The 15,951-nt window shown below is 46.3% G+C and overlaps 1 long non-coding RNA gene across 1 annotated transcript in view; it reads left to right on the top strand.

The window, feature by feature from the left end:
• Positions 1-15,951, top strand: part of LOC134611259 (uncharacterized) — a 1,028,750-nt gene that overhangs the window by 664,623 nt on the left and 348,176 nt on the right. The window lies entirely within an intron of this gene.

The raw sequence follows: 15,951 nt of genomic DNA, 5'->3' as shown, positions 1-15,951 counted from the left end.
AATGACTCAGGAGGCGATTGCTGCCATTCACCTTAATTCTTATTGTGGCTGGCTGCCACTAACTAGAATTGGCTTCTATATGCTGTCAAGGCGTGTGTACACACTTTCTATCTCACACAGCAAACACACAGTGGAAGCACCCCTATAATACCATACATAATAGGGTGCTAAATGAAAATGACATATTTTAGATAAGAAAAGTTATCAAGGTTATTCACTAAAGTGTAAATTCAGAGTTATTTTTATATTTTAGGCCAAAATAACTGAAGTGGAGGAGGTCCATCTTGGTGAATAGCCCTGTAACCAGTGTAATTTCTAAGGAATCTGACACCTATGTCGAAATTCCTAAATTACCTCCCCAATTCTAAAGTGCAGATGTTTTCCCAGTGTCCCCACTTGTGTACCACGGCTACGATCCCCAAACCCCAGACTTGCCATTAAGTCATGACCTCAGGGAAGAAGGCAGGACAGCGGTGGCACTGACCACAGCTCTAAGTGCATTTAAGATCCTACTTATGAGATCTGGGAGGCATAACCACCTAACAACAGCTATTGGGTATGCAGCAGCTTTCTGGAGCGACTGTTGCCTCTTCGAAAAACAAATGCTGATCGCATGTGCAGCACAGTACTTCTTACTCAATCAGTTCATCAGGACCAATATGCATTTTAAATCACCTCAGATTTAAAATGGCAACACTTCTGGAGGAGTCCATCTCTGTGTCTGCCACAGATTTGATAGGTCCCTCTCCTAGAGGCAGTGTCCAGAGTGTTAAAAGGCTCCAAAAGAGAGCCTTCTTTCCAGGAGTCAGTCGTCCCCTTCCTCTGTAGAGGAGGTGGTCCAAGTTAAAAAGAAAAACTTTGAGAAGTGTCTCCACTACTCTGAATCTTCTGAAAGGAAAATTTCTCAGCTTCTTCATGCCCGCCGGCTTGTATGAGCAAAAAAGTAAGTTAAAAGTTAAAAGTTTGTGCTAATGGCGCTAAAATATTTGGGAGTCAAAATTCCAAAGATCCTTTCCCTCTTACATCAAATAAATATCCCACCTATCCTAACAAATATCTTTAATAAGTTTTCTCACAGGCACAAACTGACCGTTGTCCTAGGTAGGGCTAATCTATATAAGTTAATTAGTTTCCCTAGACTTCTATATCCCCTTCAGGTTCTCACCTTGCTACTCTCAAAAAAAGTGGGTAGGCAGGAGAAAAAAAAGGGGGGAAATGAGCGCTGTGTTGCCCTTGACAGGGTATGTGCTGGGGAGGCGCACGGCGGGCCCCGTCCCTGTCTGCTCCCCAGTCCCTGCCTCTGTGTGTTTTTGCGGGTCTCAGTCGTCCATGTACTCTTCCCAGGGTTGCCAGATTTTTTGAAATGTTTTTTCTGTATTCCTGATTTGGGCTGTGAGTTTATCCATTAAGTATGTGTCTTTGATCTTCATTATTATGTCATTTTCTGTGGGGACTGTGGGTGTCAGCCACGCCTGGGCTAGTGCCCGCCTGGCTGCTAGGGTGATTTTATTGAAGAGTTGTTGTTCTTTTCTGGGGAGGCCATTGATGGGCCTCGACAGCAGGACGGACCAGGGGTCCATGTCTACATGTCGTCCCAGGACATTTGTCAGTAGTGTCTGAACTCGTTTCCAATATCCGTCTATAACGGGGCACTCCCACCACATATGTACGAAAGTGCCCTTATTCCCGCACCCCTTCCAGCATGTGTCTGTCGTGGTTTTTCCCATCCTATACAGTTGGACTGGTGTGGTGTACCACCTCATCAACATTTTATATGATTGTTCCTGGTGTAGCATGCAGATCGATGTCTTTGCCATCACCTTCCATATGTCTACCCAGTCCTACCCCTCCAGCTCACCTCCCAGGTCCGTCTCTCATTGGCCAATGTATCTGGGGTCTTTGGTGTTTTTGTCTGGGGCACTCAATTGTGCGTATATGATTGTAATCAGTCCCTTCTGTTCAACTTCTGCGTTACACAGTTGTTAAAAAAAAATCATTTGGGCTTGTGCTGCTCTTTTGACCTCGGGGCTGTTGGCAAAGTCTTTAAGCTGTATGTATCTGAATACGTCTTTTGTGGTCAGGGGTGCTAGGGTTTTCAGGTGTTCGAACGTTTTAAAGGTTCCCTTGTCGTACAGATGGGCATATCTCTGTACCCCCGTACTCTCAATGCCCTGGAAGTCTCGTGTGCTCAGCTCGGGCTCGAATGCTCCATTGTGTAGGTACGGGGTCATCGGTGATGGTGTATGTTTTAGGGCATGTTTGTCGGCCGTGAGATCCCAGATTCGTATTGAGTTGAGTATTGCTGGGCATGTGGTGCGGAGGGGTGGTCTGTCCTGCTTGGGCACCCAGATCCAAAATTGTGGCAAGTCTGTACTCATCAGGCGTGTTTCTAGTTCTACCCACCTATGGAAGCCCAACCAGGAGTGCCAAGTTACCACCTGGGCAAGTTGCGCCGCCAGATAGTAACAATAGAGATTTGGGAGTCCCAGTCCTCCCCTGGTTTTTGGGCTGTACAGTACCTGTCTGGCTATGCGGTGAAGTTTTTGTGCCCAGATGAACTTATCAATGGTTCTTTGTAATAGCGTTAGATCTTGCTTGGTTACTTTGACAGGTAGTGCCTGGAACAGAAACAACAGGCAGGGGAGCAGTGTCATTTTATGGCGTGGAGTCTGCCTATGCAGGAAATTGTTTTTTCCTGCCACTTTTCCCGGCACAGTGCTTGTATACTGGGTGTGTAATTCTCAGAGTATAATTTGAACCCTGACTTTCCGCCTGGCAGTCAACGCCTGTTCACCGCATGGGCCAAACAGGGGATCTCTCTCTTCGCTCTTCTGTCTTTTATTGATTATGATGGCCAGAGATTCCTAACACTTTCAGACCTCTGGGAGTATCCCGGGCCTTCCACTCCCATGGCTTGCCTTCTTTCAAATACGCCACTATTACCAGACTATCACACAAACTTTTACAGCTGCTAACTGGGAAAATCCCCTATATACCATGTTGTGCTCATCGACCTCGGCTTCTTACTCAATCTTCAAACTTTACTTGCTGATACGATACATTTCAGATTAGAGCAGGCTCATAGGGAAATAGAAATCTCACTTTCCATACTTTCGTCCTGAAGACAAACTCATTGCACATTATATTCAAGGTCACATTTTACCTATGGTCTCTATGCTTACTATTCCCCCCATATACCTAATTTAATGGCTAGGAGAGAATCCGTGACATGCTTCAAATGTACACACACAAGAGCTGACCTATATCACTGTCTGTGGGAGTGTGCTTCAGTACAGACATTTTGGACTGAGGTGAAACAATACCTTGCCAACAAAACATGCCCACATTGCCACTAACCTCTGAACTTTTGCTTTTGGACCCCATACCGGGTCAACTCATGGGTAACAAACGATTCCTTCTCATTATAGCAGCAGTTGACTGCAACGCCATTCTCCAGGTCTGTAATCAACCGGGTTCTCCTACTCTACAATTGTTTTTGTCCAAACTCCTTTTTCTATTTAAGATGGATTGGCTGACAACGCTAACTAACAAAGAACTCCTCACCAAGAATTTTTTCTCGACTTGGAGATCCTACATTCTAACTTTGGATGACACATGCAGATCCAAGGTGAGAAGCTGTGGCATTACTTACCTCCAACGAGCCACACAGACCCTCTCCTGCCATGCGGTCCTACCGCTCCATGTGGCCGTGCGGCACACTGAGGGGGACTCACCTCCCTCGAGCCCTGCTGTGCGGTCTGGGCAAACTAAATGGCCGCGCAGCAGCCTGACCCCGGCTTCGTATTTGACTCGTGATTTCTGGTATCCTGACCCCGGCTTCATATTTGACTAGTGATTTCTGCTATCCTGACTCGGCTTTGTCTAGACTTTGAGTATTTCTGTAATCCCGACCTTGATTTATCTTCACCCTGTTTCTTGTTGTATTAATACGTTAAATCCGGCCATTCTAAGGCTCGGTAATACGTCTTTCAGATCCACCTTTTGTGGGTTTCCTCTTTCCTGCGTGTTGGGATACGACTCCTGTGACAGAAGCACATTGGAGTACACAGCATAGTTCTTGGTGGAGGTGGTGGTGGGTCTTGACCCCCTTAGCAACATTCCTAGTTAACTGACAAGCATCTTCGCATCCGGACAACTACTTGACTTGGGTGGGTCATGGTGTGACATGATGAGCTGGCATCAAGTTTAGTTGTGTTTAGTGTTCTTGTTTGTCCAGTTTTCCAAATACTCTACACTAAGCATGCTTCCCTGCACCACTGAATTTTCAACAGTAAACTCTTCCCCTTCTAACCTTTCGATAATTGGGCTCTTACCTATGTAGCACCACACTCTTATTTTTTCCCTTAGCACAAGATAACATTGTATCACTTTGGTCTTCTCTGGGCATCGAACAACTTGCTGGGGGCTTTGATGGTATTCAGGTATAAATAATATGCCAATTTGTAGCCTAAATCAGTAGTCCAATACAGAGAATGACACCACCACTGTTGCGGTCACCGGCCCGCCGAGTCTCACGGGCGTGCCCGACCGGCACGACCGCGCCGACAACACGAGCTTACCTGCTCGTCGGCGAGCTGGGAACCGCTCCTCCAGGTCTTCCGGGCTTCACGCCCATATCCAAGATGGCGCCGACCGCGTGGTCGCGTCTAGTGCTAGCCCCGCCCCCGGGACTTATACCACGGTGTGCGTTTCCTGAGAGTGCTATTTTCGTGTTTCTGATTTCCTGGTATCCTGATCTTGGCTTTTCCCTGGTTATTCTGATCTCTGGTTTCCCTGACTTGGCTTGTTTAAACGGTATTGAGTATTTTCTGGCTTCCTTGACCTCGGCTTTCCCTTTGACCATTCTCTGTCTCTAGCGTATTAGTCCGGCCATTCTAAGGTCCGGTTTACGCTCTATCCTGTTATTTTCCTTTCCTTATTTTTGTATATGTTTACATAGTTTCTGCGTGCTGGACCACACTAGTAGCCGTGACATTACGACAGGGCTATGGATCCTGCAGAACTATGCAAACATATGATTGCCTGTGAAAGTAGGGTGGAGGATATGGACCACAGGTTAGACCAATTTGCCCAGGCATTTCAGACCTTGCTCCAGAGGACTGCCTATTTAGAGGTCCCTCCTGTACCACCTGTGGTTCCGCCACCTGTAGTGGTTCCCGTACCACATAAACCACCGTCCATAACCCTTTCACCTCCCCCTCGTTATGGAGGTGATTCTAAAGAATTCAGAGGTTTTTTAAACCAAATTGAATACCACTTTGAGGCTTCCCCAGGTTCATTCCCTACAGATAGATCAAAAATAAGCTATCTGATGAACCAATTAACTGGAAAAGCCTTAACCTGGGCTAACCCCTTATGGGAAAGTGGAGACGCAGTAGCCCGTGATTACAGTGCCTTTCTCACAGCTTTTAAGGCTACGTTTGAACCTAAAGGCAGGGAGAAGAACGCTGCCAAAGCCCTTATGAGAATAAAACAAGGCAGTCGCTCTGTAGCCGATTACACCATTGAATTCAGAACACTGGCGTCCGAAGTTGATTGGACCAATAGTGGTCTGGTGGCTGCTTTCTCTGAAGGTCTAGCTGAGAGTATACAAGATGAGACCGCAGCTAGAGACCTTCCGGTTAATCTTAATGAGTTTATTGCCTACATGATAGACATTGATAACTGTTATGGTACTTTTTAAAAGTAAACCAAAATGTTTAAATGTCTATCTGTTCCTGTCCAAATCAATAAAATTGAATTGCGTATATATACGCTGAAGTAATTAAGTCTGACACACAAGGTTCAGGTTAAAATAACTTCGAGAAAGTTTATTGGCAAGTGAAGAAAAAGCGGGCGCGCAGGCCCTTTTAAGAGGCATTTTGCGTCATCATTGATTATTAGAATATCAGCAAATAAACATCATCAATTGGATTAATTGTTAAGTGTCGGGGTTAGTGTCTTACTTATTGGTTCAAAAAATTAAGAGGTTAGTCCCGTGCCCACCCACCAGAGGTGGGATTATTCTGGACACGGGTGGGGATAAGGGGGTCTTGAGCGTCATTTTACACGGTCAATGGTATCAGGCTTCATGTCCAGGTGCAAGGTCTCTTATGAATAGAACATTTCATTACTACTGTGTTCTCGTGGCCTTCAAACTATACTATCTTACAAGTTTTAAGGAGTAGCCAGCAAGGTTTAAGGAGTAGCCAGCAACTCCTGGTGCCTGTCCTTGCAGGGAGCACAGTCTTTGTCTACTATACTAATTGGGTTGAGAAGTTCAGTCACGTAAGGTAGTTTTAAAATGAACAAGTTAAGTCATGAGGACAAAATGGAGGATTGAAGAAGTCAGGTTAGGAGGACAAAATGGAGGATTGTCACAATATAAGGTTAAAATGGAGTTAGTACAATAATTCAATACAAGTACAATAAAGATTTTTAATAATCCCACATCAGTCCCCCCTATGAAATGTTAGATTCTAAGAGATAAAACTTTATTTGTTAGTATCAGAAGACGTGTTAACCCAAAGGCACAGAAACCCCGTGGCCGCTAGCTAGGCGTTAATGCAAAGTGCAAGTCTGTCCCTAGAGCTGACCCTAATAGGCTAACTCATCCGTCAGTATGGCTCTCGAACACTTCACACCCATGGGTGTCCCATGGCAGCTAACCCACCACTTCTCCACACGGGGCCTTTACCATTCACTGACAGATGCTGTCCCTAAGTTAGTCCCTTCCTAGAATTCCTGCACTTTATCAACAAAAGGGATTGTTTGCAGCGGCAGACAGGGTGAGTTGACGTCTTGGAAATCTTGGTCATCAACTTCGAGATGGGTGAAAGTGGGTGCCGCTTGGTCAACAGTCTTCATGAGGGATTTTCTCAGACATGGGAGGATACAACAAAAGAGAAGAGCAAAAATAAAAAGGAAAATTAGTATAGCCATACCAATCTGCATTAAAGCCTTTTGCCATCCTGTCATCCAACCAAACCATCTTTCCCAGGGATCTTTTATCCCAGAATTCCTTTTTAACTCTTCAGACAGGTCATTTAATTTCTCTATGGCTAATGTAACTTTACCATTAGGGCCTGTGTTTTCTGGGATATAGGTACAACATGTCATGGTGTCGGGCAAAATTTTACAAACCCCTCCTTTTTCGGCTAAGATCATATCTAGGGCCATTCTATTCTGGAAAGCCATTTGGGATGTGGCCTGCAGCTGTTCGGCCAACCCCTGGAGGGCGTCTCTGGTGTAATTAACAAAACGTTGTTGATTATAATAAATGTAATTTATCCAATTTAAATTCTTGTTTGCGGTAACTATGGTAAAAATTGATTCGAATCCTGCAGCAACTTCATCCCTTGCTTTAAACTCATTGGGCACCCCCCTAGGCACTCCAATGGCATCAATATACACGTGAGGATCAAAACTTCCTTTCACTGGGGCGTCACGCTTAACCTTAGTGTGTTTGGACCCATGAGTGACGAGGTGTGTGTCAGAGATGATATGTATAGGCATAATAGCTTTAGCCAGAGTACACTCCCCCCACCACTGCTTGTCCATTCTGGATCTTAGCTGTAAATCCCCACACAACCAGTAAATATCCCCTAATGACCTGGTGTGAAACTGCAACAAGTCCATAGAGACATTTCTGTAGGTAGCACAATACCCCTTAGAGAAGTTACCCAAGAATTTACCTATTCCATCGTAATTAGCATAACAAGTGTAATTACCTTTATACACGGTAATACCATCTGGGGGTTTGACATCCTGGGTTAGGAGAGGATACTCTTTTGTCCATGCAATACATATGGACCTGTTAAAATTGTAGTGATAGGCAAAAAGGCTTAAAACACATTCTTCTATATCTACTGGTAGGATTAAAGGCACGGTACCCAGGTGAGGCCGGGCACCGCCACACACATAGCATGCAGTTCTATTATGCTTATTAGCATTATATTTCATCCATTCTAACCATAGGTTTACATCATTAAAACCTGTTTCAGCGGCCATGGTATCTTCAAAGGTGGGGTTAGCAATGGCCATCATGTCTTGAAAGGTCTGGATATGAGGTTTTAATGGGTTAGGGACCATATGGGTGGCCCCTTGCCACTCAGAAGAGTTGCACATATCTTTGAGGTAGAAATGCCCTAATTTTTGGTAGGAACCCTTTTTCCAATACATTCCCATCACATACTGGTCTGCATCTGTTGGGCTTGGATGCTCAATGTTAAGGATTAATTTCATTGGTGTACTCCCCCCAGGCTTTCTCAAAGTCATTCTCTGGAGAAGAGATCTACCATGATCATCTACTTTAGCTACGGCACTTTTTGGTTTGTAACCCCAGGCAGGCCCGGCATTCCATCCCGCCGCCCCCCAATGGTCACAATTGTGCCCCCATTGCTTGTCAACTACACAAACATATGGGTCTTTCGAATGAGGGATATCTCTATAGATGCACTGGATTTGTGGTGTGGGAAATGGGCATTCTACAATATCACAGTAGTCAAAGGTATAAGTAGCCACTTGGGTGCACGATGAATTATACCAGAAGGTGTACCCACTAATATCTTTGGTAATGGCTACTTGCTGGGCCTTTATAAGGCTGATTAGGGAGAAGGTGTACCAGAGATACATGTTTGTGCGGTATTCGCTTCCTCTGGGGCAGGGGATTTCTTGCAGTGGGAAGCGTGGATCCAATTTGGCCTACCGGACAGTTTGACGGAGGTTGCGGTAATCAGGAGGACTTGGAATGGACCGTCAAATCTTGGTTCCAGGGTATTTTTCCGCACAAACTTCTTGACCAGGACCCAATCTCCGGGAAGCAGGTTATGGGAACCTGTATCCAATTCGGGATCTGGAATTGAAGAGAAAACTTGGGCATGTATTTTGTTTAAAGCACTTGCAAGTTCAGTTACATAGTCTACTAAAACATCTGATTGGAGCTGCAACTGCTGTGGATAATAACAACCTAGTCTGGGTGCTGTCCCAAATAGAACTTCATATGGGGACAGTGAATGCTTCCCTCTAGGTGTGTGCCTGACACTAAATAAAGCTATTGGCAGGCTTTCTGGCCAGGGCATCTTTGTTTCTTGTGACATTTTTAACATTCTGGTTTTTAGAGTGCCATTCATGCGCTCCACTTTACCACTACTTTGTGGGTGGTAAGGGGTGTGGAAGGCTAGAGTCACCCCTAGAGCAGTCCAAATTTCTTTAGTCACTGTTGCCGTAAAGGCTGGGCCTTGGTCACTTTCAATGACTTCTGGAAGTCCGAACCTACATACTATCTCGGTAAGTAGGCGTTTTGCGGTTGTTTTTGCAGTGATATTGGCCACTGGGTAGGCCTCTGGCCATCCTGAGAACATGTCCACTATAACTAGTGCATATTCATGGGGCCCACTCTTGGGCATTTGGATGTGGTCAATTTGAATTCGCTGGAAGGGGTACATGGGCTTTGCCAGGTGTTTTGCAGGCACCTTGACTGGTCTTCCTGGATTGCATTTTGCACAAATGACACAGGCCTTACAGAAGCTGCTAATCAATGTTGTGATTCCAGGTGCTTCATAATACTTCTGTATGAGGGCGGCCATCAGTTCTTTTGACAGGTGTGCAGGCCCATGTGCCCATTGGACAACTGCTGGATACAAATTTCTGGGAAGACAAAATTTGAAGTTGTTGTAATATATTCCGTCCTTTTGGACAGCTCCTTTCTTTTTCCATTTCTGGATTTCTTCAGGAGTGACTGCAGCTTGCTGTTCTCGCAAAATTCGTAAATCAGTAGGAAGAGTTTGCAGAGCAAAAATAGGAACTTCTTCTTCTTCTTGTCCGGACACTTCTTCGTTCACTTCCTGCAGATCCCTGGCCACTAGCTTAGCAGCCTGATCAGCTAAATGGTTGCCCTTTGCTTCATCTGTATCCAATTTCCCATGGGCCTTGACTTTCAAAACGGCCACCTCTTTAGGGAGTAGGAGGGCATCCATTAGCTCCTTAATTGCAGTACTATGCTTGACTGGTGTACCAGCGGTGGTAAGAAATCCTCTTGTCTTCCAAATTAGGCCGAAGTCATGTGCCACGCCCAGAGCATATCTTGAATCTGTATAGATGTTGGCACGTTTTCCTTCGGAAATTTTGCATGCTGAAGTCAGAGCCTGTAATTCAGCTTCTTGCGCAGACATTGCTGGCGGTAAGGATGATGATTTGATAACTTCATCTGTTGTGGTTATGGCATATCCTGTACGATATTTTCCTTCTTCATCAGCATATCTTGAGCCGTCCACAAACAGGGTAAAATCCGGATCTGGTAATGGATTCTCATGCACAGTTGGTAAGTGCACTGTTTCCATTTTCATCTGTTCAAAACAGTCATGAGGTGTTTCTGGGTCATAATCATTCACTATGACCAGATCTTGAAATTCTTTTTCTAGGAAGTGGCGTGGCCATGCTTCCAGAAGGTCAGTTGTTGGGTATTTGGCAATACCGTTTTCCTGTAGCTGTTCTTCATTCATGGTGGCCCATAGTTTTGCCATGGGCCCAAGATCATTCCATGACCTTGTCTTTAACTTGGTAACAGGAATATGTGGGATAGCAGTATCCCAATGGCGGTAGAGGTAGTTGAGTTGTTGAGGTAGTTGGACCAAGACCATGCTATTGCCTTCAGAGTCACAATAGAAATCTTGTGCAGTGAGCCTTACATCGGTCCAGTGGTAAAGCTCATCTTCGTAGCAAGGTTCAGGAGTAATGTTCGGCTTGTACCACATGGTACAGAAGGCGTAATCCGGGCCTTCACAAAGAGGTGTCTCATCTTCATAAAATGACAAATGTGGATGCATGACTTTCTTGATACATCCACAGAGCAGGTAAATGTAGGTTTCATCCGTGATAAATCCATAATAGATACCCCCCTCAGGGAGTGGAAGAAGAGTGGAAGGATTAAGCACTTGACATCTCTGGATGGAAATGTTGTCAGGCAAAAGAAGATGACACTGTAGGCGCAGGTGTCTGGCTGGAGACACGTGCTTGAGCTGGACCTGGTTGATGATAGCAGAAATGTCATGAAGGGCCAAAACAACCAGGGGGTGGCCAAGGACCAGGTCTGAGGTTCTTTCTATGAGCTCTCTTGCAGCAAAAACAGCCCTGAGACAGGAGGGAGTCCCTCTGGCCACAATGTCCAGTTGACATGAGAAATATCCAATAGGCCTCTGGCGGCCTCTTAAGTCATTAGTTTGGGTGAGAACTCCTGTTGCATGGCCTTGCCTTTCAGAGACAAATAATTTGAAAGGTTTGGAGTAGTCAGGTAGGCCTAAGGCAGGAGCAGAAGCAATGGCACGTTTTAGAGCATTGAAATTGTCCAGAGCTTCATTGGTCAGACAGAATGGGTCAGAATTAAGAGCATCATAAAGAGGTTGCATAAGCAGAGAGGCTTCTGGGATCCATGCTCTGCAGTAGGAAATGAGGCCTAGGAAGGCATGAAGAGACTTTGAAGTCCTTGGAGGTGGGATGTCTAGAACAGCTCTTACCCGGTCCCGAGTAAGATGTCTGGTACCTTGAGATAGGCAATGTCCAAGGAAAATCACTGAAGATTGGCAGAATTGCAGCTTGGTGAGTGAAGCTTTGCATCCCTGTTCTGCCAAATAGGAAAGAAGACTAATTGAACACCTTTCAGTAGTGGGTATATCATCTCCACAGAGCAGTAGATCATCCATATACTGAAGCAAGACAACTTCTGGGTGCTCAGCTTGCCATGGGTCAAGGATGGTACCCATGGCCTTTGCGAATTGACTTGGAGAATTTTGTGCCCCTTGGGGCATGACAGTCCAGGTATACTGTTGCATCTCATGAGTGAAAGCAAACAGGTATTGACAGGATGGGTCCAGCGGGACACTGAAAAAGGCATTGGCCAGGTCAATGACTGTGAAGAATTTTGCAGATGGTGGGACTCCAGAGAGCAGAGTATGGGGATTTGGTACAAGAGGGGTATCCAGGACGGTAGCTTCATTGACAGCACGGAGATCCTGGACCATCCTGTACTTCTCTGGCTCACCCTTTGGAGTTTTCTTTTTCACAGGAAATAATGGGGTGTTGCATTCAGATTTACATTTTACCAGGGCACCCTTCTCTAAGAGTGCCTTGATGTGGATAGAAATGGCAGCAGACTGTGCTGGTTTTAAGGGATATTGTGGCTTTCTTGGTAACTTAGCTCCTGGAATGAGCTTTACCACCACAGGGGGAACATTTAGGTGACCTATGTCCTCTGGGCCTGAGGACCATAACTTGGCGGGCACCTGTGTTTTTAATTCCTCTGGGAAATTAGACCTTAATTCTGCTGCTTCCTCACGGGGCTTTTCTAAATGCAGCATCAGAGGCAAGGAGCACAGGGCTGAGGTGTCTGATACAGATAGAGGTGTAAACATTTCTACCTGCCCATCCGGGGTGAAGGTGATGGATGCTTGCAGGCGTGAGAGAACATCAGCACCTAACAGGTTAATTGGGCATGTGGAGGATACTACAAAGCGAGCGAGCAGGCTAGAACCAACTCGTAGTGGAGTTGTTAGAGGGCTATGTCTCGGCTGGCCATCCACTCCAACACAAGAGACATCAATATTTGACAGAAAAGATGGGTCTGGCAGGTCTTGTTCTCGCAGAACACTACGGGCTGCACCTGTGTCAACAAGGAATGTGGTAGGGTGGCCTTCAATGGGCAAAGTCACTGTGGCAAGTGGCCCCCCTTTATCCCCTGTAGACACTGCCATAACAGGGGTCACAGACACAGGCTTGCCAATTTCCTATTCATCGGGTTCCTCAACTATTGGAACCCCTTTTTCGGCCTTAGTGGCCGGGGCGGGCCTGGATGGCTTTCTTGGCTCTCTTTTGGGTTCCGGGCAATCACTTTTAAAATGACCTTTAGCCTTGCAATTTAAACAGAAACCATCCTCTGGTCTGGTGCCCCTGGGAACAGGGGTACTGCGTGATACCATAAGAGGAGCAGAGCTTGGCCTCCTGGGGGTCTGGGTAGATTCTAGGCCCCTAGCAACTAAAAGCAGAGTATCCAGGGGAACAACCTTATATTCAGGGCGTGCAGCAATAATTCCCTTGCGTATAGAGTCTTTAACACCTTGGACAAACGCACCGGACAGCATTTGTGAATGAATCTTGTCAGTAAGATCAAATCCCAAATCTGTAAACATTTGATACAGTCTTGCATGGAACCTTTCCACTGATTCTCCTTTATCTTGAATAACATCAGTAAGGCCAGCAGCCTGATCTGCAAGTTTGCCTTTAGCCCATTCTCTTAATTGGGTGCAAAAGGTTACCCCGGAGGGGTAATCAACATCACTGGAAAGCAGATCTGTACTGAGGTGACGGGCCATGCTCGGCCAATATGCATCCCCTGCTTTAATAGCACAAATGCTCAGCAAATCACGCCATGCGGCGGAATAGGTCTTTTGAATTTGAACTATCCCTCGGTAAAAAGGCATAGGCTGTTTTTCTGGGTCAGGGAGCGATTTCATTAATGCACTAGCTTGAGTGGGGTTAAAAGCAACATATTTAGGAGGGGTCCGTTCTCCCCGACCCTTGTGTCCAAAGGGATCATCGATAGAACGATGAGTTGAGGCTCCTGCAGCGGCTCCTGCAGCCTCCAACGAGTCCTGGGATAACCTATCCTCTTCTCCCTCATCTAATTCTATGATCTGAGCTCTCTTACGTGCAGGGCCCGAGTAAGGTGACAGGACCGGAGGATGAGCGTGGGTCCCAGATGCGGGGGTGGCTAGCAAGTCATAACCTGGGGATAGGTAGTCACCGGGAATTACCGGCATCAGGGCTGTACTGGGGGCCGCCATATTGGTGGCCGGAAAAGGTACTGTATTAGGGTTAGGGGAAGACGTGGCGGCCATGTTGGATGTGGGCACATCCGGAGCGGACTGTGCCGGACTGGGCATGACCGGAACCTGGGGAGTGGCTTGGGGAAGGGGTAGTGGATATCCGGGATAGGGCAGGGCCATGGGATATGGAAAGGGGTAGGGCCAGGTTGGGGAGGGGAAGGAGGTGTGGTATTGGACTGGGGTGGAGATGGGAGGGGACGGGGAGGGATTGGTAGAGGTGGATGTAGAGGGAGGAGCCGGGGCAAGGGTGGAGGAGGTGGTTAGCTGGGCGGATGACGAGGGGAGGGGATCATTAACGGAGAGAGAGTGTAGGGAAGGAATGGCAGATGAAATGTTAGGGGGGGGTACAGCAGGTAGCGTAGGGATGGATGAGGATGATGGGAATGTTAGAGACGGGGAAGGGGAAAAGAAAGATCCATCAGAATTCAGGACCGGGCAGACAGGGGAGGTGACGGGATGGGTGTTAGGAGGATTGGGAGTGGGGAACATAGTCAGCTGGCTATCACCTACTGCTGACTGAACCTTGGGGATAGACATCCGCCATTTTGGGGCGCTGGCTGAGGGTAAACCCCAGCAACACAATTCTTATGATACACAAACAATTTCACACCTTTGTGATTTATCTCTTCCTCAACCCAACCTTCTAACTGAATAGCCTTCGCTACTCTATACCATGCTTCAGCAGTCTTTAATAAACCATTATCTGCAAGCTTGCCTTTCATTTCTGCCAGTAACTTGCGCCAACTTTCTGGTTGCAATCTTCCACATGTCGGTACAGCAATTTTACATATTTTTGCAATCTTTTCAACACCTTTAACCATCTCCTCACCCTCTCTGTTTTCTACCAAATCACATGCTAACCAGCCCTTACTGGGCTTACCTAAATCCTGTCCCATAGTCCCTTTACCCCTATACCAGCGTCCTAGATATAGAGAGAGAGAGGAAAAATTGAACAAGAACGTCTACAATGCTCGACTGCCACCCGAGAACCGTGGGACTTTCTCAGGTGCGTCTTCCCAAAACGTAGACTAGTCACTGAATCCGCCTACCCGGGGTGGTAGACACGGATTGGAGTGAGGTGAGAAGTGTGTGACCAATCACTTCTCTTTTAAGAGGAATGGGAGTGGATAGTATAATAATATAGGAAGTACAGAAAAGATGAAAGGCAAGGAAAATCCTTAGAGACAGACACAGGAGTTCATGAGACTCCTATTAAACAAAACAAACAAGACAACAATACAGTTGAAATACAGTGCATGCATCACAGTTCAAATGAAATCAACAGTAATTCCTTTCCTTTACTCGTGTGCTTACTCCAAAGTCACCTCCCTCAATCCCGTAGTATCTTACTACCAGCGGCCAAGGATAACAACTAACACCGGTCCGAAATCCATATGCCTCCCTCGTCACAGCAGCCCACTAATAGTGTCTGCGCTACCCTCACTCTTGTAGTGCCCCTATAAAAAAAAACACTTTATAAGTCTCACTACTCCGTGGTGATGAAGACAGCAATGCCTGCCCGAATTCACACACCACAAAATAAAAATTGGAATGGCTCCAGCTCAGCGCTCAAAGCTGGAGAGTACCACCACTCTGCAAGCAGAGTAACGTGCACAGAGAAGCTAGCTAGGCTATCAAAGTGACACAAGAAGGATCCCCAGGAAACTATGAGTCTACACAATCTCCACAGATCCAACACTCCTCTTTTTCCCTACAGCCCCAGCCACGAGGCTCCTAAAAGAGTTAAACAGGAAAAGATGACCCCCAGGAACACATCCACAGGTCAACCCCCCTTTTTCCCTACAACCACAGCACCGTGGTTCCTAAAAGGGGTAAAACAGGCAACAGAAGACCCAGGCAAATCCCCTCAGGTCCACCCCCCTTTATCCCAAAAGGGGTAAAATACAAACAGATAGACAGATATACTGAACAAGCAAACAGACACTCAGCCCGGGCACCTAAGCTAAAATGGGCCAATACAAACACACCCAGGCAACAGATAGACTAAAATGCAGGTAAACAAGTGAGTAACGAGGCACCGGGCAAGATATTACCTGTCTTTGATGTCCTCCCG

This window comes from Pelobates fuscus, chromosome 5 (genome assembly GCF_036172605.1).
Source record: "Pelobates fuscus isolate aPelFus1 chromosome 5, aPelFus1.pri, whole genome shotgun sequence".
In the NCBI taxonomy this organism is placed as follows: domain Eukaryota; kingdom Metazoa; phylum Chordata; class Amphibia; order Anura; family Pelobatidae; genus Pelobates; species Pelobates fuscus.
The sequence above is the reverse complement of the archived record's forward strand: the minus strand, read 5'-3'. Positions and strand labels throughout refer to the sequence as shown.